The sequence below is a fragment of the Synchiropus splendidus genome, chromosome 7 (genome assembly GCF_027744825.2).
Source record: "Synchiropus splendidus isolate RoL2022-P1 chromosome 7, RoL_Sspl_1.0, whole genome shotgun sequence".
Taxonomy (NCBI): domain Eukaryota; kingdom Metazoa; phylum Chordata; class Actinopteri; order Syngnathiformes; family Callionymidae; genus Synchiropus; species Synchiropus splendidus.
In genome coordinates, this window is record NC_071340.1 from 26,412,800 (window position 1) to 26,437,293 (window position 24,494).

At 45.8% G+C, this 24,494-nt stretch overlaps 1 protein-coding gene across 5 annotated transcripts in view; it reads right to left on the reverse strand.

The window, feature by feature from the left end:
• Positions 1-20,214, reverse strand: part of tncb (tenascin Cb) — an 81,373-nt gene extending 61,159 nt beyond the window's left edge. For 2 of the 5 annotated variants that reach the window (XM_053870396.1, XM_053870394.1), the window contains exons 1-2: positions 19,965-20,214; positions 1,687-1,747 (exon numbers count right to left, since the gene is read on the reverse strand). The gene's annotated coding sequence lies outside the window, so the exon portion shown is untranslated. The remainder of the gene's footprint in view (positions 1-1,686; positions 1,748-19,964) is intronic. The other 3 variants (XM_053870397.1, XM_053870398.1, XM_053870395.1) reach the window with 3 other exon arrangements.
• Positions 20,215-24,494: the final 4,280 nt, after the last annotated feature.

Consider the following 24,494-nt stretch of genomic DNA (forward strand, 5'->3'; position numbering starts at 1 on the left):
ATGACAAACAGAGACACTCTCTTCTTCTGACAACCACCCAAGAATATCTGTTGTTTTGCAGGGAAATAATATTCCTTGGATGCTGAATTTTCTTGAACTTCCTCCATCTAAGCATGAGTGGGATGTTTTCGGATGAATAAAATAACTGACATTTAAATTTAGTTGAGACTTTATTCTGCAGCCAAGTCTGACGTCCTTAGATTACTGAGCTGCTGCTCATGTTCTTCTCACCACTCGTCATGCTGGATGGCAAGTGGGTTTTCTTCTGTAAACAAGTCAAAAACCAGAGCGAGAGAGAAGGGAATCCTCAGGAGAAAACAGCTGTCCATCAAGACGTAGGCAGCAGTGATGGATGGAGGTGAAAGGTGAGGCCTGGCAGGTCAGCAAAGAGCAGAAGGACCAGCAGACAATAGAGTCCAGAGTGTGACCTCAAGAGGCAGCTCTGGTCACGTCTCATTCTGCCGACGCAGAGAAGCCTGAGTGATGCGCAGCACTCGCCGCATCCATTATACGTCCTCACTCAGCTTCAAGGACGAGCTATTAGCCCACTCCACCACGAGTCAGATGGAAATTAGCCCTGGTGATGAAGTCGTATTCTGCTTAATTGCTGTCCTTTATAACAGCAAATGTTTGCTTTGCTACACTCCTGCTCCTGATCAAAGCAGTGCTCATGTAAACCAAGAGCTGTTTGTGTTGCAATCCAGACTGGTAGCGCTCGCAGTGGAAGCCGAGGACAGAGGTGGCGCTCTGCCAGCGCTGACCTGAATCAACTGGAGACGGTTTCAGATGGTTCAGAGTCCAACAATAGAAAATATATGCTCAATTAGTACGTATAATGTGAAGTCAAATGCCTTTTCCATCTACCACCCCATTAATCTACACCAGGGGTTCTGACCCTTTTCGATCTCGGGGCCCATCTTTTCCAGAACAGATGGGCCCAGGGCCCATTCAAGGAACTGATTCATTACTGTGATTTCTGATTTCATTTGTGTTCAATAACCAGACATGTGAACAAACCAAAACCTTGTGAAATGACATGAAACCGTGTGATCAGCGCAAAGATATTTGTCATGGAAAAGTCCAACCAGCTTCAGAACCAGGTGCAAGTCACGTCCATCAAATTTACTAAAGAAAATAGAAGTAAAAATACACTTGATGCAAACTGTTGAGAAAATTGGAAAAAAAATGAATAAAAAAAAAACATCTAAATATAAAATATTTGCTTTTTCATAAATATACTCAAATGAAGAAAAGTAAAATGGAAATGAAAGTATCACCCTAAATGTTAAAAACTGCTCCAACAGGTGAACGGCACTTACTGCTGCGTGCAACATCAACTTCTCCATAGTTGGTAACTATCACAGATTTGCAACTGACACACTACACCCACCCACCATATGTGGCAAGTGTATTAAAACTGAGCGTCTCACGGCCCGGAGGTGTCGAGCAAAAACACTTCTAGCGGCCCTATTGGAGGCGCACGCGGCCCAACCCTGGGCCCCGGGCCTATGGTTGAGAATCACTGGTCTAAACCCGACCGCCCTGCTCAATGGCTCGTGGATTGGAGTGATCTCCGCCTGCTGTACCAACCAGGAGGCACAGGAGGAGCCCACTGGTCCACTTTACAGTCAAAAGCATCCATTTAAGCGATAACATCCATATCAGACGCCATCATACGACTCCTACCTTCAGTTTGTGCCAGGTGATATGCCGCTGGTATTCATCAGTGTTGCTGCAGGAACCTCACCTGTGGAAATACAACGGGGCTATTAAAAGATGCACCAAAGGGCCCCTGTCTTGGACTCAGCTGAAGGCTGATGATGAGAGCCCACTCACACCCACCTCCCCAGTGCAGAGTGACCGAACCCGCGTGGATGCATGACATGACAGAATATGCTGCTTCTTCTCCTACATGTTCATGAGCTTCCTTCAGTCGGCAACACTTGTCAGGTCTAATGGTCTGCTCTGCAACTGTGTCCCTGTGTTCTTTGTTTGTTTGTCTGTTTTACATGAGCTCAGTCGCAGTGTTTCTGTGGGCGTATGCAGTTTTGGGGAACTGACTGAAGTCTGGCTGACAATCCCTCCACTCTTATGGCTTCACCTTGACCTTTTTCATGAGAGCCACCCTCAGCAAGCACCTCACTTTAATATACATTGAGAAAGTTGCAGGAACTGCTGAGTTTTCACCCTTGTTTCCCTCACAAATCTGTGAAGCATTAAGTCACTAACCACTAGTGTTGAGCTTATGAGGCTTCATGAAACAGTGCCCCTATTTTCAGAGGTCGGTAGGTGGCGCTGTCAGTTGAAAAATGATGACCAGTTTCATTGAAATGGTGAATCAACTTTCAATATTTTTGAGCGGAGAGTGCCATCCAGAGGGAAAATGAGGACGCGGTTTCATGAAGCCTCATCGGCCCGTCTCTAGTAAGTACATGGCATCACTGGATACTAAACACACAGGAAATGAACGGTTCTTTATGTCTAGAGAGAGGAACATTAATGCACACAACGTGTAAATAAACACATGAAGTACTGTGTAAACACAAATGCAGGACTGAAGCAGAAACTGCCAACAGAAAATTAAGTGAATAAAAAGTGTTTCCGGAAAAGAGTTCAAGTTTTAACTTAACAGTGACTCTGATGGTGTCAATACAATAATTAGACACTGGCAGCAGCTTGAGGGGTCATTGTTTGTTATTCATAATAACTAATGTGTCCATTTACTGTCATCAGAAATGTCATTTTGTTTGGTTAATGTATCGTTCCAATCCGAGGAGTCGGTGTGTGTCTCTGGCGACACGAACATGCTAATGTTCCGTCCTCTGCGGCGCATGAGATGGAAGGAAATGGAGACGGCTAAGTGTTTCTTTATGATAAAATAGCTTGTTGAGACTCCAGAGGGCAGAGAACCTCCCGAGGTGTCGGGTCTGCTCTATTTATTCACCCAACCTGTCAGAGACAGACAAACCACGGAGGGAGCTCAGAGAGGGCCCCGCTGTGCTCACTTATGAAGCCTTGTCAACGTCTGACCAACATCCGGATTTACCCCAGAGCTTCCTGCTGATGGTGAAGAAGACAAATGCAGGCCTTTGCTGGGAAGAACCTGATGCCTTTCACAGCACAATACACACTGTTGTGTGGATGAACATCCTCAGTTGCAGGTCACAGTGAAACGTATTCTTAGAAGTTCACAGTCGGAGTCGTGCACCACCAGCATTAACATTGCAACAGGTGCCACAGAACAAATTACATTTAGAACATTGAAATATTTATCTTTCTGGGGGTGGGATGAAAATCTGTCATTTCCACTGACAAGTCAGCACGACTGGTATGAGCTGAGCCTCTAAAGTCAAAAGTGCTGTGGATGAGCTCGGCTTGAACTGTTATGGTTCTCTTTGCTTCTGTTTTATACCGTACAAATACATTGGCACATCAGTGCACGGACTAGTACATGTACCTTCACTTGTTGTTTTATACAAACACAGGTTGGTGTCATTCTCTGACATCAAACATGGATACCATTTTTTTAAATCATTGTCTGGCTGTAGTTTTTCTGCTGTGAATTCCGATGATAAAATTGGAGGGGAAAACTGACTTTCAGAGAAGAGCAGGGAGACGATATAATTCCACATATACGGGTTTGAAATACAGGTATTTTTAAGAATAAGAAATTCTTTTTTCTTTTTTTTTTTTGTTTGGTTTATGTGTTTTCCCAAAAACTATGCCTCAACCATGAGCATTCAAGCGTGAAGCTGGAATCCAGTGAGAATCTCATCTCACTGTACAGACATTACGAGGGACTGATGACCACACTACTGTAAAATATCCACATAACAGAAGAGGAGAGTGGAGGGAGAGACATTTGCCCATTGGTCTTTAATCCCATTCACTTTGTCTCTTGAGTCGAACGCAGCAGGTCACAACAGGAAGCAGAAGGTGCCGCGGTGCCTGGAGGAGCGGCCGGTCATTAACTGACCCGCGGTAATGAAAGTGACCTTTGAGGGAATGAAGATGAAAAGTACCCGAGCGTCCTCTCAGACCTGCCGTGGCCACGTGACTGTCTCAACACGACAATTGTTCAGATTATTTCCAGTTTGTTTTGCCCATAATTCATGAAAGTGAAAGTGCCCTCCTTGTTGGGACAGAGCGTTCAGTCATCCCAACCTTAACCCAAACTCATTGCTTATACACCTCTCCTATCGCTGCACCAGAGATGGGGCTTCATGAAACAGTGTCCTTGGTTTCAGAAGTCAGTAGGTGTTGAAAATGATGATGGGCTTCATTGAAATAGCTGTTCAAAGTCAAACATTTCAAAGAAAGTGGGCTTTGAAAATGATGACACAGTTTCATGAAGCCTCACCATTCTGACATGCAGGGACGTGCACAGATGGACCCCTCGTGGTGCCCAGGCACTAGTTCTTTTTCTCAGCATGAAGCCCATGGTTCTCTCCATTTGTGAGTGAAAAAAAGGTACTTTCTGACCGATTCCTTGCGAGAATCTTTCGCGGACCTGCACCGCAACGCTCCCCAGCCTCCCTCATGCCCCTCCCACTCCCCCGACCCTCATCGTCAGACAAGTGTGTTTGTGCGATCCCCTCAGCCACATTTCAGGGACGTGCTCAGATGGACCTCTAGTGGTGCTTGAGCACCAGCCCTGCATAACAAAAGTGCCCCTTCTGGAGCCCATTCTTTTATTTTTGGATTTCGATTGGTTGTTAAAACACGCACAAAGCAGCCTTGGTATTTTGTTTGGTATTTCGAACTGGCTCACGATAAAATGCCTCACATCTCTAAAACCTACACGCACATCGCACGTAAAACAGATCTGAAATTGTGACATGTTTTTGTCACAATAGCCACATTAAAGTTGATTATTTCAGTGTCAAACCAACCAAGCAACAGCATCAAAAACATTTTTGGGGATAGGTGCCCTTTTTTCCGGCTCTGGCACCGCTCCCCCCAATATGCACCACTGAGAAGCGGCCAATCGATGGGCTGATAACGTCTGCATCAGATGCAGCAGCACATACGGACCGAGACAGCTTCCACCGCTGTTCTGTGTCCTGTTACCAGAGTTATGCTAATCTATGGAGCCAGGGGTTCATCTTGGAGGACTCTACTGAAACACAGACCTAGTTAATCCTGTGTGGATCGGCTCGTAACACGGCATCTGAGAATAATTCCTGCTGTGGGTAATTCTGGGCACTTTGACCCTACGAATAAACTGTTGCCTTAACCCAGGGACGGTTCACTTTGGTGCGACGTGGAACAGAACGGCTCTGAAACACTGGCACTGCAGCCTGGGAGGGAAAGTGTCCGAAGGTTTCTGAGCCTCCTGCTCAGGGTCACTCTCCGGAACAGCAGCTGGATTCTGTCATGGCATCAACATGCACGTGTGACACATATATATGTGTGTATATAGACGCTGCTCCTGACGGCATGATCGGTCACTTTCCCTCCTCACTCTTGTAACTCCGGCTCTTGATGACACGCCTGCCCTACACTCACATTCCTTCAGTCGCTCCGCAGCTCTTTCCTCTGTACGAGCAGTGTACAATTACGGAGGTGGCTTCAGCACGGGAGCTGAGTGCCTGCTGGGTAATTGCCACTAAGAGCTGCAGAGGAAGTTCGGCTCCTGTGAGTCCAGCGCTGATTCAAATGGTTCAATTGTGTGAAAATTATACACGTTTCATCGTGCGAGGAGACGATGGGAAATCAGGCCCTTGCCAATCAAGTGCATGTGAATCGAGAATGTGTATTAATGTGTGAGTCGGCACCAACATAGGGAGCATGTTGCTTAGATTATGGATGGATGGATGGGTGGATGGGTGGATGGGTGGATGGGTGTATGGATGGATGGGTGGGTGGATGGATGGATGGATGGATGGAGGGGTGGGTGGGTGGGTGGATGGATGGATGGATGGGTGGATGGATGGATGGAGGGGTGGGTGGGTGGGTGGCTGGATGGATGGATGGATGGATGGGTGGATGGATGGATGGATGGGTGGATGGATGGATGGATGGATGGATGGGTGGATGGATGGATGGACAGGTGGGTTTGGTGCATGGATCAATGGACAGATGGATGGATTGATGGAAGGACAGATGGATGGATTGATGGACAGGTGGGTAGGTTGATGATGGATGGATGAACAAATGGATGGATGGGTGGACGGACCGATGGTTGGATGGGTGAATGGATGGAGAGATGGATGGATGTATGGATGGACGGACGGATGGATGATGAATAGACTGATGGTTGGGTGGATGGATGAACAGGTGGGTAGGTGGATGATGGATGGATGGATGCATGGTGGATGGACAGACGGCTGACGAATGGACTGATGGATGGGTGGATGGTGGACAGTGGGGTATTCTCTTGCATTGAGGCTGGGGCCAAGATAAAGGTCTTCCCGTGGCGCTCTTTGTTCATAGGCGACAGGCTTTAAACTAGGATGGTTTTCAGAGGGTGTCGCCTCCTGCCCTGCAGAAGAACAGGGCAGCAGCGAGCTGGCCACAGGGAAGGCTTAATTCGGCAGATCTTCTTTTGAACTCACAGTCAGACTGTGACTGAGACTGACTGAGACTGTGGATGGAGGGTAAAGCAGGCGTCCCATTTCCAGCGTGAGGCAGCCTCATATCTAAAGATGCAGATCTGTGGTCCCTGGAGCAGGGGACATTGGGGAGCACGTTAAACCTCAGCCAAATCTGGGTTTGTTCGGTGAAGAAGCTGTCAAGACGTCCCACTCCGTCCTGCTCACTCACAGCCACCCGCTTTTGCGTCTGCTCTTTTACCCGGAGATTTGAGGAGAATTTCAGATCACAGGTTTGTGTGTCAGCTACTGGATCTCCCAGCGAGACTGAAGAGGCCTTCACATCCACAGGACTGCAGCGAAAACTGTAATACCAGCAGGGATGTGTGTGGAATCCAAATATTTTTCAGGGTTTCACTTTGCCAACTCTGCCTGTGATGGGCTTTAGGGCTGCGCCGCGTGAACTCACCCCACTGGGCCACAGAAACTGTTGAAAGTGTAAACTCCAGTGAACTTCTGTGAACCCCACAGAGACAAAACACTGCTCTGTTAATATTCACTTCTGTGCGCAGCATCTGAAGCATATGCTGCAGCTAGTCATGTTTTTCATCAGAATAGGGAGAAATTCATTTCGTCCTTTTCATCCCTGCATCGCGAAGTTTAGCTCTTGAAGGGAGAGTGACAGGTTTTGCTGCATCTGTAATCTCACGGAAGAGTTCACAGACACAATCTGGCGAGTCAAAGAGAAGACGGTCTCCACAAGTCCTGAATATGGCGCACGTCTGGGTGAGTTTTCTGGCAAAATCACAACATTATGACCACCTGACCTACGTCTTCTTTATGCACAACAAGCCTCCAGAGTCTTCTTCCTCTGAAGGACACAATTCAGAAGTTTCAGCTGGTTTTATTTGGTCATGACCTGGAGTTCACGGCCATTGTTACGGGTCCGTCATAAAACGGATCATTGGATTTGGATCACCAACCGCTGGACTAGAACATCATCATCGCAATTTATTATCAGCTGGACAGTCACACGCTCTAGTAGCTGCTTTCTCTATGGCGCTACAGTGCGACCACATTCACGCAAAGAAAATAAAAGATGTAACGATGAAGCTGAAAACACCAAAACGCAAACACCAAGAACAGATGAAGGAAAAATGCCCAGTATCGAAGCCGTAAAATGGAAGACACAAAATCTTAATTAAGTAATTCATCAACTAACTAAAATCATCAACAACAAAAACTAAATAAATAATTATATACCAAAGAAAAAAAACCCAAACAACACATAAATCGGAAAATGACACAACACCAAAAGCCCTAAACAGGAAACAATACTATTACTACTACTACTATTACTGCTGTTAATAATAACAACGACAACAACAACAACTATAATAATTATAATAATAATAAATAATGTTATTTCAAAACTCAACTAAGGCTGAAGGCACCGGAGACCTAAAACTAAAAACAGTTCAAAGAAAAACATCCACTCTAAAAGCCCTGAAGTGGAAAAGACAGAACCTGATGCAAATAATATATCGAAATAACTGATCTATTAAAATAATTTTAAAAAATAAATAATATCTTAAAGACCTAAGCCAGAAAATACATAAACATTTGAAGAGGGGAACACCAACTGCCCTAAACTGGTAACGAAATGGTTAAAAAATAATAATAATAATAATGATTTTTAATAATAACAAAAAATATATTTAAAAAATAATAGCAATAACTCATTAATTAATTAAAAAACTCCAGTAAATTAGAGAACACAAAAAAAAAACAGATTTTACATAACCTGATACAAAGAAATTATTTAAAGAATAATAAAGAAGAGCCAACCCCGAAGCATGTATCAACAGGAATTACTGAGAAAAACATGAAGATGACACATCTACAGAAGAGGCCCGGAAACTCTAATATCTAGTATACACACAACTGAAATAAAACATCATTGAATAAAACAGAGAAAGCATCAAAAGGAGAGGAAGGCATCATCTGACCCAAAACAGTTCGATGGGGCAGAAGGATGTGGTGCAGTGTGTCGTGCTTTCTTGTGTGTGTTTTCTCCGTCGCTTGAGCCAGTGTGGTGACTTTTCTTTCTAAAAGCACGACGGCTGCTGAGCCACCGGTCCTCTCTGGAATCACAAACAGCTGGGTGTTTCGTGTGTTTAAGAAACGCTGCGCCCAAAGTTCTGATCTGGGATTATTAAATCATAGCTGCACCCATCTCTAAATAAGTGAAAGAGGACGAGACATAATCCCAGTTGACAGCGTCTCTCACACGCGGTCCCCAACAGATGGTGGCGGAACTCCACTACACAAATTTTGGGATTTGTCGGAGCTTTCCGCCGTGTTATTGTTGGATCACAATGCAAGGTGAGTGGGTTTACCACAGCGCTGACTGGACGATTAGGTGTATGTGAGGATTACGTAACCACTCGTGGCGACCTGTCACAACAACACCAGTCGCCAAACTGGGACCCCAACCACATTACAGCAGTTTCACTGAGCAGCTTAGCCCAAAGAGAGCAGATGTCCCGGTGTGTCTGGGGTTGCCCTAGTTTACATGAGAGAAACGCCCTCCCTGACAATATTAGGATTCGTTTCATTGTTTTGATTCATGTCCCACAACAAACGTGTCCATTCTCTGCGCACTGCCTTCCTCATTATTGCCTCTTATTCACTTGTTATCCATCCATTATGACTGGTCCATGTTGTTCATCCCACTTGCATCACTAATAAAATGAAGAAGCCCAACACCGTTGAAGACTTCAGAATAACTGGGTTCAGGTGAGCCGCGTGTTTAGGATGGTTCGGTTCAGGGGGAGAGGCTGGGGAAAGGGTGACGCCCAGGAGAGGTCCCCACAAAGATAATGTGAATAACCTGTATGTGCATGTGTGTGAGTTTACTTGTTTAATCCTTCCTTGTGGGGACCAGTTCTTGACAAAACACTATCCTTGTGGGGGCCTTATGCCTTCGTGGGGACAATTTGACCGGACCCCACGAATTTGAGGATGAAGACTTCAAAACAACAAGGTCATGATAGTAAGGTTTTAGGTTCAGAGCCCTGGTTAAGACCTTCGTTTTGGATGGTTAGGGTTGGGGGGAGGCTGGGGAAAGGGTGACGGCCATGGGAAACCTCACAATTGTTTTTTTTAACGCAGAAGTTTTTGGGACTGATCGCAGCAGCGGAGGGAAAAAAATATATCCTCTATGCCAGACCTGGGCAAAGAGTGGCCCGGGGGCCAAATGCGGCCCTTTGGTTGCATTTATCTGGCCCTCCTGGAGTAAAACGATAAAACTGATGACATCGGAACGTTTCTAACACTCTGTCTTGCGCATCATGTTTTGTTCATTATAATGCAACAGAAACCCAAGTTATTTTTTAATTGTTTGTCTTTTCTGTTGACTATTTTAGGAGTTTTTCTTGTCCCTTAAAATACGTCAGAATTGAAAGTAAATTTTGAAATGTGTGAGACATTGAGAATCTTTAAATTAAATAAAACACAACAAACCATCATTTTCTGTGCATTTTTTAAAGTGAAATCACCTTTGTTTTACATTTTTATTTTGATCTACCCTTGCCGTCCTTTCTTTAGATTTGACTGCACCTCTCAACGGTCACCGTATGTAACCTTGAGTTCCCCACCCGTGCTCTATGCTGATGCTAACAAGTTATCCCACCGTGGAGTGACAGATTCAGAAGTTAAGCAGAGGTCACATTAGGGAGGTGGAGACCACGAGACCCCAGGTTGGTCAGGGAACTCCTCAAAAGTCAGTACCTCTTTGCTCTCACTGGATCAATAGCTGGCTGTCACCTGGAACCATCAGCCAAGAAATCATTTCAAAATTCATTCCACTTTGATGTTGTTTAGATCAAAAATTGATTTGTTCCTCCACTGTTCCCTGACTTGTGTGGCAACGACGCTGGGCGGGATCCTTTTCAAAATCTCATTTTCTGAACGCCGGCACAGTGTTTTGGCGAGAAAGTGCTTTGCTGTTTTTGTGTTTAAAACACAGCAGGAATATTTATGCTGCTGGAGAGGCGCGGAGAAAATAGAGCCTGTATTCAGGCTGAAGTGGGACTGGAGCGAGAGGGTGAGGGTGAGAGTGGGATCTGCTGTGGAAGAGCTGGGAGCAGCCAGCCGTGGACTGATGGAGAGGCTCTTCACTGACTCGCTGATGACATGTCATCCTCAACTCAGATAGATCACCTCAATGTCCTGAGAGAAATAACCAAACAAATGAATGGTCTGTTTGCAGCTCCCGTCTCCACGTACCTGCGGCCATTATCGGAAGAGCATTTATAAGAGTTAGAGGTCCGCCGCCGCCGCGGCTGAAAGATGCCTCCTCGTGCTCCTCGCCGGCCGATTCATCCCGTTTCCTTTTCATAACCTCCCCATCTCTCACCTTTCCCAGGCCTCTCTGCTTCAGTCGAATCAGAGGAAGGTGATCATGGAGACGGAGCCTTTTCACTTGGGTCGCTGCGGCATTGTCTGCTTCGGGGGCCACATCAGGCCCTTGAATTAGAGAGGTTTTATTATTGTAATATTCAACTACCCTTGGTTTATCTTTTCAAATGAATAGTCTCTTTCTTGTTTTATTTCCCTCAAGCTTTGTCAAGGAATATTGTTTGAAACATTGCTTGTGGAAACATGTTTGTTTTTTCTTTAGCATTTGGAGAGGTCCATTTCTCAAGTGGCACGGTGCTTGCTAGCACTTCAGACCGCTACGTCTTGGTCTTGTCTCGGTATCGACTCGGACTCATCTGAGGCTCAGCCGAGCTGGAATTTGGATTTGCCTGGTTCCAGTATTCCCAGTGTGCTTGTTCGTACCTGGACATTTTACCTCTTTCTAAAATGGAAAAAATTGTCAGCTCTTCAATTCTGTGGCGTCAAGTCATTCTGAAAAAAATGACTAGAGAAAGTCTCAAGCTTAGTCCCGTCCCTCTTTTGACTCTTCGGCTCTGCCCATCTCTCCTCCATGGGTTCACCAAACCAAGTGAGATGATCGGCGTTGATGGAAGAGGCTGCAGAAATGCTGGACCTGCCATTTCCTAAACTCTGTCCAACACTCGATATACAGGAAACAAAACATGCCACGGCAGCCAACACTGCTTACGGTGGTCTTTATACGTGACTTAAGTGAAACACAAAGTCATGTTCTCCCAACCTTTAGGGACGTCAATCACTCCTCACTTTGTCGTCAGTGGCACCTGATGGTGGAGGGCGCTCAGAACCAAGTGTTGACGGTGGGAAATGGGCTTGCGACTTAGTCTTGCCTCAGTGTGTTCTGGTCGGGATCTTGACTCGGTCTGGGATCAGGGGGTGTCAATAACCCTGGTGCCTCTCACGAAACCTTTCTTTGTATTTGGAATGAGCAAAGATAAGATGATCGGATCCTAAAACCCACTTTTGTTTAGATTTTTGAAAAAGTTCCAAATGTAAATAAAACTGTTGCAACAGCAGCCTTGAGACGGAACCGACTCCGACATGACAAAAAACTATACGCGCCACTGAGCATCAGGCAAGAGCATGAGATGGTGAGAGGTGGTGACATTTGAAATGACCAACTTTCCCTCTCTGTTTCTGCTTTTGATAAAGTCTTGATAAACCTTGACAGCTATTTTCCTCCCATAAAGCAGGCACTAGAGCAGGCAGCTTGACCTTTCGCTGGTCTTCTCCTGGCCATTAGGTAGGTGGACAGGAGGTGACTGCCACTCAGGGAGAAAGCCGGCTGGAGAGCCGCAATTATTTTGCTGCAAAGAGCATCACTGGCCATCTCAGCGCCCGACAATATCACGGCGCTTTCAGCGCCGAGTCAAGTGCATTCTTGTCGACAGCAAACGGGGAATATTTGTAAGCCTGTAGCAAACAGCTCAGCACAGTGATAGTCAGTTGTGGAGACAAGGCTGACTGAATAATACCAGCGTTTGTTCCCGTGAATGAGAAAGACTCGGCGCCTTGGCAGCTCTGTCCTGGCACGGAAACGCCTGGCTGAGTGCCCCTCTTGCTTGGGAAGAGGGGGATTGAGGATAGGAGGTCTTTAACAGACCCAGTCAGATGACTACCCCCCTGGTCTTCCAAATAAATATGCCGAACATATGTAAACGCTTTTCAAAGAGGAAGCACAATAAAATGCATTATGCTGAGGGAAAAAAGAGCCGCAGAACGATGGAGAAAATAAACAACGTGTTTGCTATTAAGGCAAGAATGTCTGCTTTGTTCAGCTTCCTGCATTTGTCTTTCATCAGTGTTTGACTTTTGAGGAAACATCACTTAGCTCCAGCTTTTTTACTCGCTGTACTCTACCTGAACTCCACTGATCTGTCCACATTTGTGCTATTCCATAGTACTTGTGGTGTCACTGAGGGGGAGCAGAAGTAAAATCGGGTCACAGCTTTATTGATGAAGAGCATCAGCTACACTTTTATTTTTACTTGTTTCTTTATATCGGGGACTAGTCTTTGAGCGGTGAATGGGTTCCTATCAGGAGGACACCAACAAACAAGAAAGCATGTTGTTATTACTGTTATGTTTACAAGTAATAATACATTTCAATAACCAGCCAACAAATAGAAGCATGAGTGTGATTTAATTTCAGCAGTAATTTCATTCCCCACGTTGCCCATCTGTAATCAAAGCAGCGATTGCAACACCCACAGCAGGAGCAAAAGGAGCAGAACGAAAAATGAAAATAATAAAATAAAATAAAAAAGAATAGGATTGAGAATGAAGGGAATTCAAGTGTCAGTCAAAACTTCAGTGTAACTCCATAAGGATTGTTATGGTTCATGTTAAGTTGTTATTTATTCATCTATTTATTATATTTCTCAACAGTCCAGTTTTACCTGCTGTCCAACTCACTTCTGAGGCATCATGAAACAGTACTGCAGGGTTGATGAAACAGTGACCTCATATTCAGAGGCCACTAGATGGCGCTTTTGGTTGAGAAATGACATGAGGTTTCATAGAGTTAGTCCAAATGTTTTACTGCAGACAGCACCATCTGGACATCAGGACACTGTTTCATGAAGCCTCATCTACCCTTCAATACTGTTTCATGAAACCTCATCTACCCTTCAATACTGTATCATGAAGCCTCATCTACAATTCATTACTGTATCATGAAGCCTCATCTACAATTCATTACTGTGTCATTAAACGTCATCTACCCTTCACTATTTGAGGCGTTAAGTGATGTGAGGCATGTGGAAAGTTCCAGGACGCTGAACTGCGCGTTGAAGCTGCAAACTCTGGTCCTGATTGAGGAGTGTGCCAGTGGATCTTCATGCGCTGTAATGGACTGTGACCCGTCCAGTCGCCCTCATATCGACCTGCACAGCCGCCTCTGAGGAGAGTCTAGTCAGATCAGGTGTGCTCACGAGTGCGATGGGATCTTGAATAAATGTCCTGGCTTCATGTCCGGGGACGTTCCTGCTTGATTTTTCACGCGTCTTTTATTTCTGCTCCTGAGTCGACAGCCAGTGGACGTGAGCTGGGGAAACAAGCGGCCGCTTGTGTGAAGCCGCCGGGGAGTTGGATGGTTTACATTAGATGTGATTAGCTGCTGTGTGTCACACAAGCCCGGGCTGAGCTCCGACCCATTCAGTCTTTGGAGGCAAGCTCTATTTAGAGCTTTAGGTATCAGAGGAGTTATTTCATCCTTTACTCGGAGGCTGCTCATGACAAGATGGCTCCTCTAACTGGAGCGTGAGCCAAAGTCCAGCAGGAGACTGAAAGAAATTCTGCGTCCTGTTGAGAGACGCCGCAGAAAATCAAGGAGGAAGTGGGCTTGAAGGCCGGACTGGAGACAAACAGTGACTGGGTATCGGATTTTAACTAGTCTGCTTAACAAGGACTGCAACCTCCAAATAGACTGGGGCAGGTGTTTCCCTGTGGGACGGAGCCTGCCGGTCGATTGGTTCACACACTGGCCTCGTATTGTGCGCTGGAACGCAGAAAGTAATGCGCTGAACTCCGAACGTCACCATCGATTGCATCACGTTTCTCAGCAGCTGATCAATAATCACAGCGCAGCACCACTCCTTTTTCTCACGACACGTCGAAGACATCAGCCGAACACATGGTCCACCGTGGAGACCTGCCACTTTATCACACCATATTTTCACTGACATTTGACCGAAGACACAGCCCAATAAAACAAGGATATTTAATAAACTCATAATGTGGAGAGGAATTGTGAATTGTGACCCAAATGTTGCATATCAGCAACAGTGCTGAGGAGCACATCCTTCAGAACTTCCTAAATCCACATGGAGCCACAGGAGACTACCAAAGTCCAATCACTTCAAAATTTCCAGCGATACCTGGAAGATCCATTCAAAAGTCTTTGGCAGCTCGATGGAGGGTCAAGACAAGAGCAAGGTCAGGAGACGCAGAATAACAAGCTGAGGCCTCCACAGCAAGATGCTCCTCTATTGGAGGGCTGTCACACAAACGGACTCTGTCTGGAACCAAAGTCTGTTTGGGTCCAAAAACTTGACCCGGACTTGAGTCCACCTGGAAAGGTGGCTTATTTTTAATAGTTGGAAGCTTGAAAAGTGTCGGCAAAAGGCACTGTAACGCTGAGGTTTTCCGATGCATCGACAGTGGGTGGGTGTGAAAAGCCTGTTTGTTCCAGCTAATTTAAAGCGAGGGTTGGAGTTTGACTCACTGAGTCCTTCCCATTGTGGACCATGGAAGCTACTTGGTGAACCCAACATTTCCATCAGTGTCCCCGGAATCATGAATTCCATATGAGAAGTCGTTCGTCTTGAAGATACAGCCTGAATCTCCCTGAAGATCGAACCCCATCAAAGATGAGGAAATGAAAAGCTCAGCTCCAAAGTTGTCTTCTTCTCCCCAAACGCATTGAGTAAACACAAACTCCCCCAAGGCCCCCTCCTCCCCCCCTAAGAAAGGTAAGGTGCGGGGGGAACTGGCCAATCAAATAGCTGCGAGGGCCTCGCGCCACGGTGCTTCCTCCGCCCGCAGCCATCTCCTCAGCTTTGTTCTGCGCGTTATCTTTGGTGGCAGATAATCCGCTATGAGCTGCGAGGATCACAGCTGCTCCGCCAGAAATCTACCAGCAGCTCATCATGCCTGTTAAACTCATTACAGATTCAAAAGGGAACTAAATCTCCTGCATATCTGCTGGCTGGAGGACTCTGTGGTTTCGCCTGTGTGGATGCCTGTGTGTTCGCCAGCCTCCTTCAACTTCAAACACCACGCTAGCAGCGTTTGTAACCCCCCCCCCCCCCTCACTGCCTCCCACCCCACGTAACCTTCCCCCTTTCATCCATGCCCTTGTTCCTCTCACTCTGAACTGTTTGACCCCAAAATCCATCCGTGTGTTTTCTTTATGACACTTTATGAGCACACGCCCTGCATCAGGTCGTTCATCGTGGTGCAGACGAACCATTGCTGCTGTACTTTGACAGAACTGGAGATGACAGACTTGCAACTGTCCATCCTCTCAAAGGCAGAGTTCACTTGAAAACCTTCAACACAGTCAACGCAGTCAACACACTACGGCTCCTTCTACTGTCCTCACATTGTTGAGGAACTTAAACCTGGTCACGACTCCTCATGTCCACTTCCTCCAGTGACCAGGGTTCACTCATATATGCTGTGACCTGAGAAGGACCCACTGCCAGCTTGGACTTAGATGCCGATATTGTTTGCAGGCTGCTCATTGGCCAGTTGAGTAACTTAAGTAATCCACACCTGAAGAGTGAGGTCATTTTAAAGCACCAAACTGACTGATGACCTGATGAGGCTTCATGAAACAGTGTCCTTATTTTTAGAGGCCACTGGATGGCGCTGTCTGCTGTAAAACCTTTGGAGTTTCGCACCATTTCTAAACCGAAAGTGCCATCTAGTGGCCTCTGAAAATGAGGACACCGTATCATCCACCCTGCAGTACTGTTTCATGACACCTCATCTACCCACCACAAGCGGCCATAGTAATGTCTTACCAGCACCAGTGAGAAAATTTCAGTTAAATATTTTTAAAAATACATGAAAAATAAATAAATTAATTAATTTTAACTTTTTTTAAAAATAAGTTAAAATAGTTTTTTAAGCAGATTTTCTTCTGTTTTTTGTACTTATTTATTAATTTTAAACACATTTCCAAAGCATATTTTAAAATGCTCCCTATTTACCATTATTACCCTTTGTTCTCTTTAGTGTTTGTTAATAATTGTGGCAGATCATGGAAACACAGATTCATGACTTCACTCTTCAGAAGTCGAATGACTCATTAATCAGCCGTTCCATAAAAAAGACAAACGAAAGAAGGTTTTACGTCATTTGAAAACAACCCAAATCGCTGGAGCTAATTCGTTAATTTGCTGATGGTGCGCACTTTCAGGGCAACTTAATGAAGGGAGACGCTGAAATCTGACGACAAATAGGATGAACTGTGTCCACGCTGCGTATTCCATCAGGATCAGAGCTAATCTTTGGGTTTTCAAACAACAAATTGATCTTTACATCAGTAAACACAAAAACAGGCTTGAAAAAAAATCCCCGTGTCGTGAACCAGATGAAACGGATCAGGAGAGGCTCGCCTTAATAAAACAGCATCCACCCAGAGGACGGAAGTGTCGGACGGGCTGGGGCCAGGGTCCGTGTGGAGCGGCCGGGGACGGGGCCGCGGCTCGTGCTGCAGCGCTGACGCTCTTGTTTGCATGTGAAGCTCAGTCAGGGTCCGCTGATCTGGCTCTGCATCCTCACCTCCACGCTCACCCCCTAATCCTGTCCCCAGACAGACTGATGCCAGATCAGCACTCACTTGAGGCTGGAGGGAGCCCCGTCTCCTCAAATAAGCCCACTGGCCTCGAGGATCAGACCCCATTAGTCGGAATATAAACAAGGTGGCAAGCGGCAGCCGCTTCCACTGCAGTCGTAATGCTGGCGAAACCCTCCTGCACATCACTTGTTGTGGTGAGTTTTGAAACTTCAAAGATGCAATGAGTTTCCTGGCTTCACCCACTGGAAGACAAAATAATGATTTCTTATAAACCAACATTTAGTGGCGCGACGAGTGAAAACCGTAGCTTTGATTCGGAAAACAGCTTCTTAGAAAAACAAACTGGCAATAATGTATGAAGGAAGTGAGAAGGATCCTGTTAAGCCCAGGGCCATCTTCACCCTAACTCAGTGAGTTTCAACTATTTTCTGTGGCGCCCCGAACCACCACAGGAAGAAGAAAACTCTCCACCGCCTCTGTAAATAGCATCATTTGTCTGCAAAATTATAAACCATTGTGTCCTTGTTCACGTTAAAGAAAAGAAAAAAGAAAGTAAGATAGAGCAAGTTACAATATAGAATGATCTGTCTGTATTTGCCCCCTGGCATCGCTCCACGCCCCCCTGAGAGGGGGCCGCCCCGCTTTTTGACAAGGACTGCCCCAACCCCATCTGCAGTGCAATTTCAGAAACACTTCAACCTGGAATGCTCCCTCGTCGTGAGAGCTAACCCACAACAGTTTGACTGTCCTGAAATAGACAGCCAGAGGGCGGTGGGTTCAAGTCCAGCATCAATTATGATTTTTTTTTTTTTATTAAATGAAAAAAAAAGCAGCAGTCGCTGCCAAACCAGTGGGAGGAGCAACATAAAGCAAGGTTGAGTGGCACCAAATTTCCTTCATGCCACCAAATCACCAGCCTTGGGAGTGCACATCATGCACAAGATTAACACAAATTTTTAAATAAATATTCTGAAATGTGACTTTATTAACTCTTAAAAATCTTAAATCACAGCTGCGACTTTGAGGATGATGCACCAAAATATTTTGTTGAACAGCGGGATGCGCCTGCTTCACAAAAAAAAACAAAAACAAAAACAAGACAATACTATGTTTGTTGGAAAAAGAAGCGCAGAATCCCACAGACAAATCCAGACCTCGGTAACACCCCCTAACTCGCCTGAAGCTCCTCATTTCTCAGCAAAACCGATTTGAAGATGGCAGGGTGATGTAACAACAATAGAAACTCTTGGCCAAATGACACGAAAACCTTTGTTCAGATTAAGCCTAAACATAAACAGCAGCTCTTTATGAGAGGAAAGTTGATTTATGTAACTACAGTGACTTGTTGCTGAGCTCAGTAGAGGTCTAGTTAGTCGTCATCTTGCTACTCAGGGACATTTCCAATGTAAACAAAGCAACATGTCACCTGTTGGATGTGAGACGGGGTTGTGGAATATCAGTCCTTACTGTAATGTGTGTGCAGCTGTCATTTTCCCCACACAATTTGGCCTGAAAATGACGTCTTTAATTCAATATTTTTTGGATTTGAAAACATGGAGTAGCAAAACTAGCACAAATATAAATATTGTGTGTCAGAAAATGTCATTTTCATTTATAATTTATCTTTGAAAAATAGAAAAAGGCAGAGGAATTAGGGAAAACAAACACCTTCCAACCGTCCAAATACAAGTCACCTGGTCCAGGGCTGCTTTATTAATGCTTAAAATGATGGAGGATTGTACTTTTAGATGTTTAAATTACAGAGGTTTTTTTTATTTGTGTTAGTGGCAGACTGGAGTAGCATGCAATATAAGCCATGGTTTTTGTGGTATATTATCAGTCAAAATGGCATTTGTGTGGGCACCATGGAAAGAATGGCTCTTCAACTGAGGAGAAACACAAGGATCGCCTGCTACAGAGGCTTTCTTCCACCAAACTCCCCCAAAACCTCCTTCCAGACACATCAACGCTCACCTCAAATCTCCCGACTGAAAGCCGCGACACACATTCACGCGCCTGAATCTGTCGACAAACATGAATCAGTCGCCAAACACCAATCCACTTCACCTCCTGACACCTGATATTTACAGGTGCTTATTGGCAACGTGAGCGGAATCACACATCAGTCGCCCAAATATTCTTCCACATGAACAATATGAGCTCAATTAGATTCCATCAGACACACGTGGAGAATCTCTATCAGCTTCCATCACCCCCTCATGGCTCACGTCTGATCAGAGAAAGCTGTCGGCGGGAAAATCATCTGCGTTCAACAAAGGGTCAGCGAGCGCATCCGCACATGCTCTTTCATGACACTACAAAGTGTGTTTAAAGATGCGCTCGGGTCAATGGAGCGGCGAGTCGGATCGATGAGGCTCCCGCAGCTACAGCCTTCTGGGTTTTGTCTTGTCAGCAGGATTAGATTCAGGAGGAAAGTGGGTTGATGAGTAAACATGGCAGCATCAATATTGCATGGCTCGTCCTTTAATGTCACAGATCTGGGTTGAGTCCTCTTAAAGCGCCAACATGAAAACCCGTTTTTTTAAGCAATGAAAAGTGTCAATCTCGAGCAAGAAATGGGGTCGGAAGCCGTTCCCAAACTGACGTGAGATCTGTCAACTCCAAGAGCACTTGCTGAGAAGGAAGGAGAAGAAAGGCTGTACCTTGCTGAAGTGGGCATCGGTGGGACGGTGTCGCCGGAGCAGCGCCCTTCTCCTGTTCCCCAGTGAACTGAAGCAGATGTCTGCACAGACACCTGCTCTGGCTCAGCCTCCTCCTCCGCGGACTGCCTGCCTGGCCCGGGGTCGGGGGTTGCTGCCCTGCCCCAAAATACACCAATGGCTCAGCCCCTTGGCAATGCTTTTGTCTTAAGCTGCAGGGCTACGCTTTCATTAACTTGCTCATCTGTTGCACCAGCCCAAATGACGGATCAAAAAAAAAAAAAAAAAAGTATTTCTGACGACAAATGCTGCGATCGCTTTGATGGAAAAACCTAAATTAGTGATAAGCATGAAAAAAAAAACCTCTAAGAAGCTTAGAGACTCTTACCAAGAGGTCCGTGTGGGCGGGGGGTGCACGCGAGTGGCGCTGGCTGGCCATCTGTTTGGGATGTTTCATGGTGGGCTCGCATCAACGCCCGCATGATTGACTGACAGTTGGGTAATCCAGTCCCGGCCGTCCTTGCTGGACCGGGACACCCGGCCGGGATTCTCCGTGCCGACAGATCCAGTGATTGAGGGAAGCGACGGTGGGATGTTGTGCAACTCGGTGGCACTGAGGCCAACTTCTTATGGCATAGCTGGGTGTTTAATCAGGCCCGGCTCAGCGAAGACACGAGGAACCGTGACCTACATTCCTCCTCATCTCAATGACAGATGTCCCCCAATGTCTTTGCAAACACGGCGAGTATCTGCGGTTTCTTTTGCGATTACTGCCGCACGCCATCCTCCAGCATCTGTGGTTCCCACTGCGGAGTAATCTGGAGAAGCTCTGTGCCGTGCGTCGCCCTGCAATGATGCGCTGCTTTGTGGCTGAATAATCGCACCTCAGAAACTGCTGTCACAGGATGGTGGATGCCCCAATTCTCATCGGCTCCCACTCACTGGACTCCTAATGTCTGCTCAATCCAGATTATGTCTTCAATCTGGGCAGATAATTCCAATAATAGGGTTTATCCCCTCAGTTTATTTAACGTTCATCACATGGAATTCTCCCCTCATTCAATAAAAGACAAATAGTTTAGTTATTTGCTATTACTATTGTAATGTTTGGGCAGCACATTTCGGCAGTGGTTTGTACTGCAGCCCAACAGCTTGAAGGTCGCAGGTTTGATTCCTGCTTGAGCTTGAATCAGTGTCCTTTCCTTTTGGAGTTTGTGTGTTACTCCTGGGCACTCCGCTTTCCTCCCGAGTTGGTGACTCTGACTAGCCTGTAGGTGTGAGTCTGCCCTGCGACAGGTAGCGATCGGCCAATGAGGCTTCATGAAACAGTGTCCTCAATTTCAGAATTCAGTCGGTGGCACAGTTGGTTTAAAAATGATGTGAGCTTTCAGTGAAATGGTTGTTCAGAGTCAAAGATTTCAGAGCAGCGAGTGCAATACCTGTAAATGAGGCTGCTGTTTCATGAAGCCTCACCAGCCCATGGTTGATATTGCAATGGCGACACATTGGTGATGTTCGCACCGATATTCAGATATATATTGCATTTACATGGAAGAAATGTACAATTCATTTACATGAATTGCATGGAAGCAAGATGTTCTGGACAACCTTCATGCACTTGAATATACCAGGAACGGATACTGGAATCTGGAACCAAAGGACCTGAGAGCAGACATGTAGCTATAGAGTAGCTTCAGAAAAGTAGGGCTAGTTTTTGATCTCCAGATTAGAAAGAAAGGACGTGGAGTAAAGGCAAGCCACTGCTCAGATTATTGATATCATCTTTCCTGTATTCAAGCCGTAAACGTTTAGTGACTTTATTACAGTTCGGAACTCTCCTGTCCAAAGAGAAATGTGTGTTCACGGCTGTGGTGGCTTGGGGGACCTGAGAGGCAATGATTCTAACTGCTGAGGAACAAAGGATGCAGAAGAACGGATGCAGGAAATGAGCGGCTTCTACTTTGATTTCTCGGATCCTAGTGACTTTCATTCATCATCAAGGTCGGGAAAAACAGCCTTTTCATTCATATATTAAAAAAAGAAGGACAGTGGCAACTGAGTCTGCCCCACATTGTTGTCCGTCTGGACTTTTGTTGTGGAAGTGCTTTGTTGCGTTTGGCCCTCCTTGGACGTGCGGATCATATTTAACCCTCCAGCCGCGTCCTTCCTTCATCATGGTGGATGACTCAGCCACCTCATTCATCTTGCCGGTCATTACAGCTGTAATCTGGACGTTGGAGGGCTCAACTGCCGCCGCGCTGGTAAGTGGATCCCATCGCTCATGTTTCACACCTGTGCTGTTGTTCTTCCCTGAATCTGCAAGGTCAGGTATCACTCCAGCCAACACACGCTGCATCTTTCCTCGTCTTTGTTCCGTACTCAGATGATTGCTCAGAGAAAAGTGGGCTTTTGTGTCCCCTGGTTGTTCCTTGCCGCCCCTGTCATGGGACACTTGTCTGCACCTGCTACACACAAGGGACGTTGGGCAATACACTTGTGATCATCACAAGACAGAAGCAAGAATGAGGCGGAGGCATGTTGCAGCTATGTTGTGGGACAAATGATCAAGTTACGATTATTGAGCGATCTGAACTGCCCTCTAGTGGAATACACAAAACTAGTGATGGCTAGATGAGGCTTCATGGAACAGGATTGATGGGTAGATGAGGCTTCATGACACAGTATTGAAGGGTAGACGAGGCTTCATGACACAGTACTGAAGGGTAGATGAGGCTTCATGACTCAGTAGTAAAGGGTAGATGAGGCTTCGTGACACAGTAATGAAGGGCAGAAGAGGCTTCATGATACAGTGGTAAAGGGTAGATGAGGCTTCGTGACACAGTAATGAAGGGCAGAAGAGGCTTCATGACACAGTGGTAAAGGGTAGATGAGGCTTCGTGACACAGTAATGAAGGGCAGAAGAGGCTTCATGATACAGTGGTAAAGGGTAGATGAGGCTTCGTGACACAGTAATGAAGGGCAGAAGAGGCTTCATGACACAGTGGTAAAGGGTAGATGAGGCTTCATGGCCTCATCTATGTGTGCGACACCTGTACGTGCCACACATCTCGCTGTTCTTGAACGAAGGTTGCAACAATTCGTAAAAGTTCAAAGAAACTAAACAACTGTAAAAGCGTTTACAGCCAGAGCAGCTCAGGTTAACAGCAACTTTGAAGATTTCCCTCTGAAGAGGCGCTGGCTGAATGAAATGTTTGTGTGCATGAGACCAACGTGGAAACAATCCGAGTTTATTTGACTCTGATCTAATCATGTGACCACAGGTTCCTCCCAAACAGGAACAACAAGATGACAGAGAAAACCTTTAAAGCCCAAACCTTCCAGATGGATCAGGCCATGCACTCGAAACCACACTTCAAATATTGTTGTTAGGACATCACACTCTTCACATGTGACACATGTGACTCCTGTTTGGTTTGTTTGTTGGAAACAGGAGTCGAGTCGACCCGATCAAGTTGATCAAAGTGACTGAAGCCACAGTGAAGTCATCATTTACTCCAGCAAACCTGACCATCAGACAGATGGTCTGTCTGCCATACAGGCCGCAGGTCTGTGGGTTCATAGCTGTATATAGTGCGATAGAAAGACCTGGTGGTGAGTCCAGCGTGAAGCTGTCGTGGCTTTGAACTGGCCTTACAGACGTACAGGCTTGGAAAAGTTCTGTCTTCTGGAGACGACATGATCTCACTCCTATAGGTCCTTGCACATTAGACGCATATTTTCGAGCAAATATTTTTTTTTTTAAACCTTTTCAAAGCAAGCTTGCTCATCATCAATATCATTTCACAGAGCAAATTTGCAACGTTTATTTTTTTGGACCGTCATCGACTATTCCAAAGTTTCCCTTGCGACGAAAGCAGACCAATCAAAGCGCGTCTTGTTTGCATGTTCTTCACAACAAAACACATAAGACCTAAAAAGACAAGGGTTATAAAGACGTTTGGGGGACAATTGACTGAATATGATGACGGTGTGAGAATCATCAGCCTGGTGTAAATCGCCAGCGTCGAACAGTCGGCGCTGAAAGGCAGGTGAATACAAGTGTCCACCCGCTCCATGTCAACAGAGGGAGCAGCTCCCCCTGTTCTCTGCTGAATACACTGCATTTATTTCAAAATACAATTGAATGATCGACCCATGATCAGTTCATTAATCGTGATGTAGACATTATTCTTCACCACCAATAATAGAGCTAGATGAGATGAGGTCAATAAGAGGGGCGCGAGCGGAGATATCCTGAGGGAGAGGAGCAGCGTGGGACATGTTGGAGGAAGAATGTTGGAGAAAGAGGGACCAGTAAAAAGGAGAAGAGGAACAATGAGGTCAGTGAAGAATCAAGTTGCTGGGCGACAAACACAGCTGAGAAGTGACAGCAGCCTTCAGAGTGGAGTTTCAAGTTCGAGGATGAAATCCCCAGGAGCACTGGCCTCCCACCTGTTAGAAACCTTGTGCACCTTGTAGACAAGAAAGTGGATCCAGCAGCCACAAAGAAACTTTGTGTAAGTTAGAATCTAT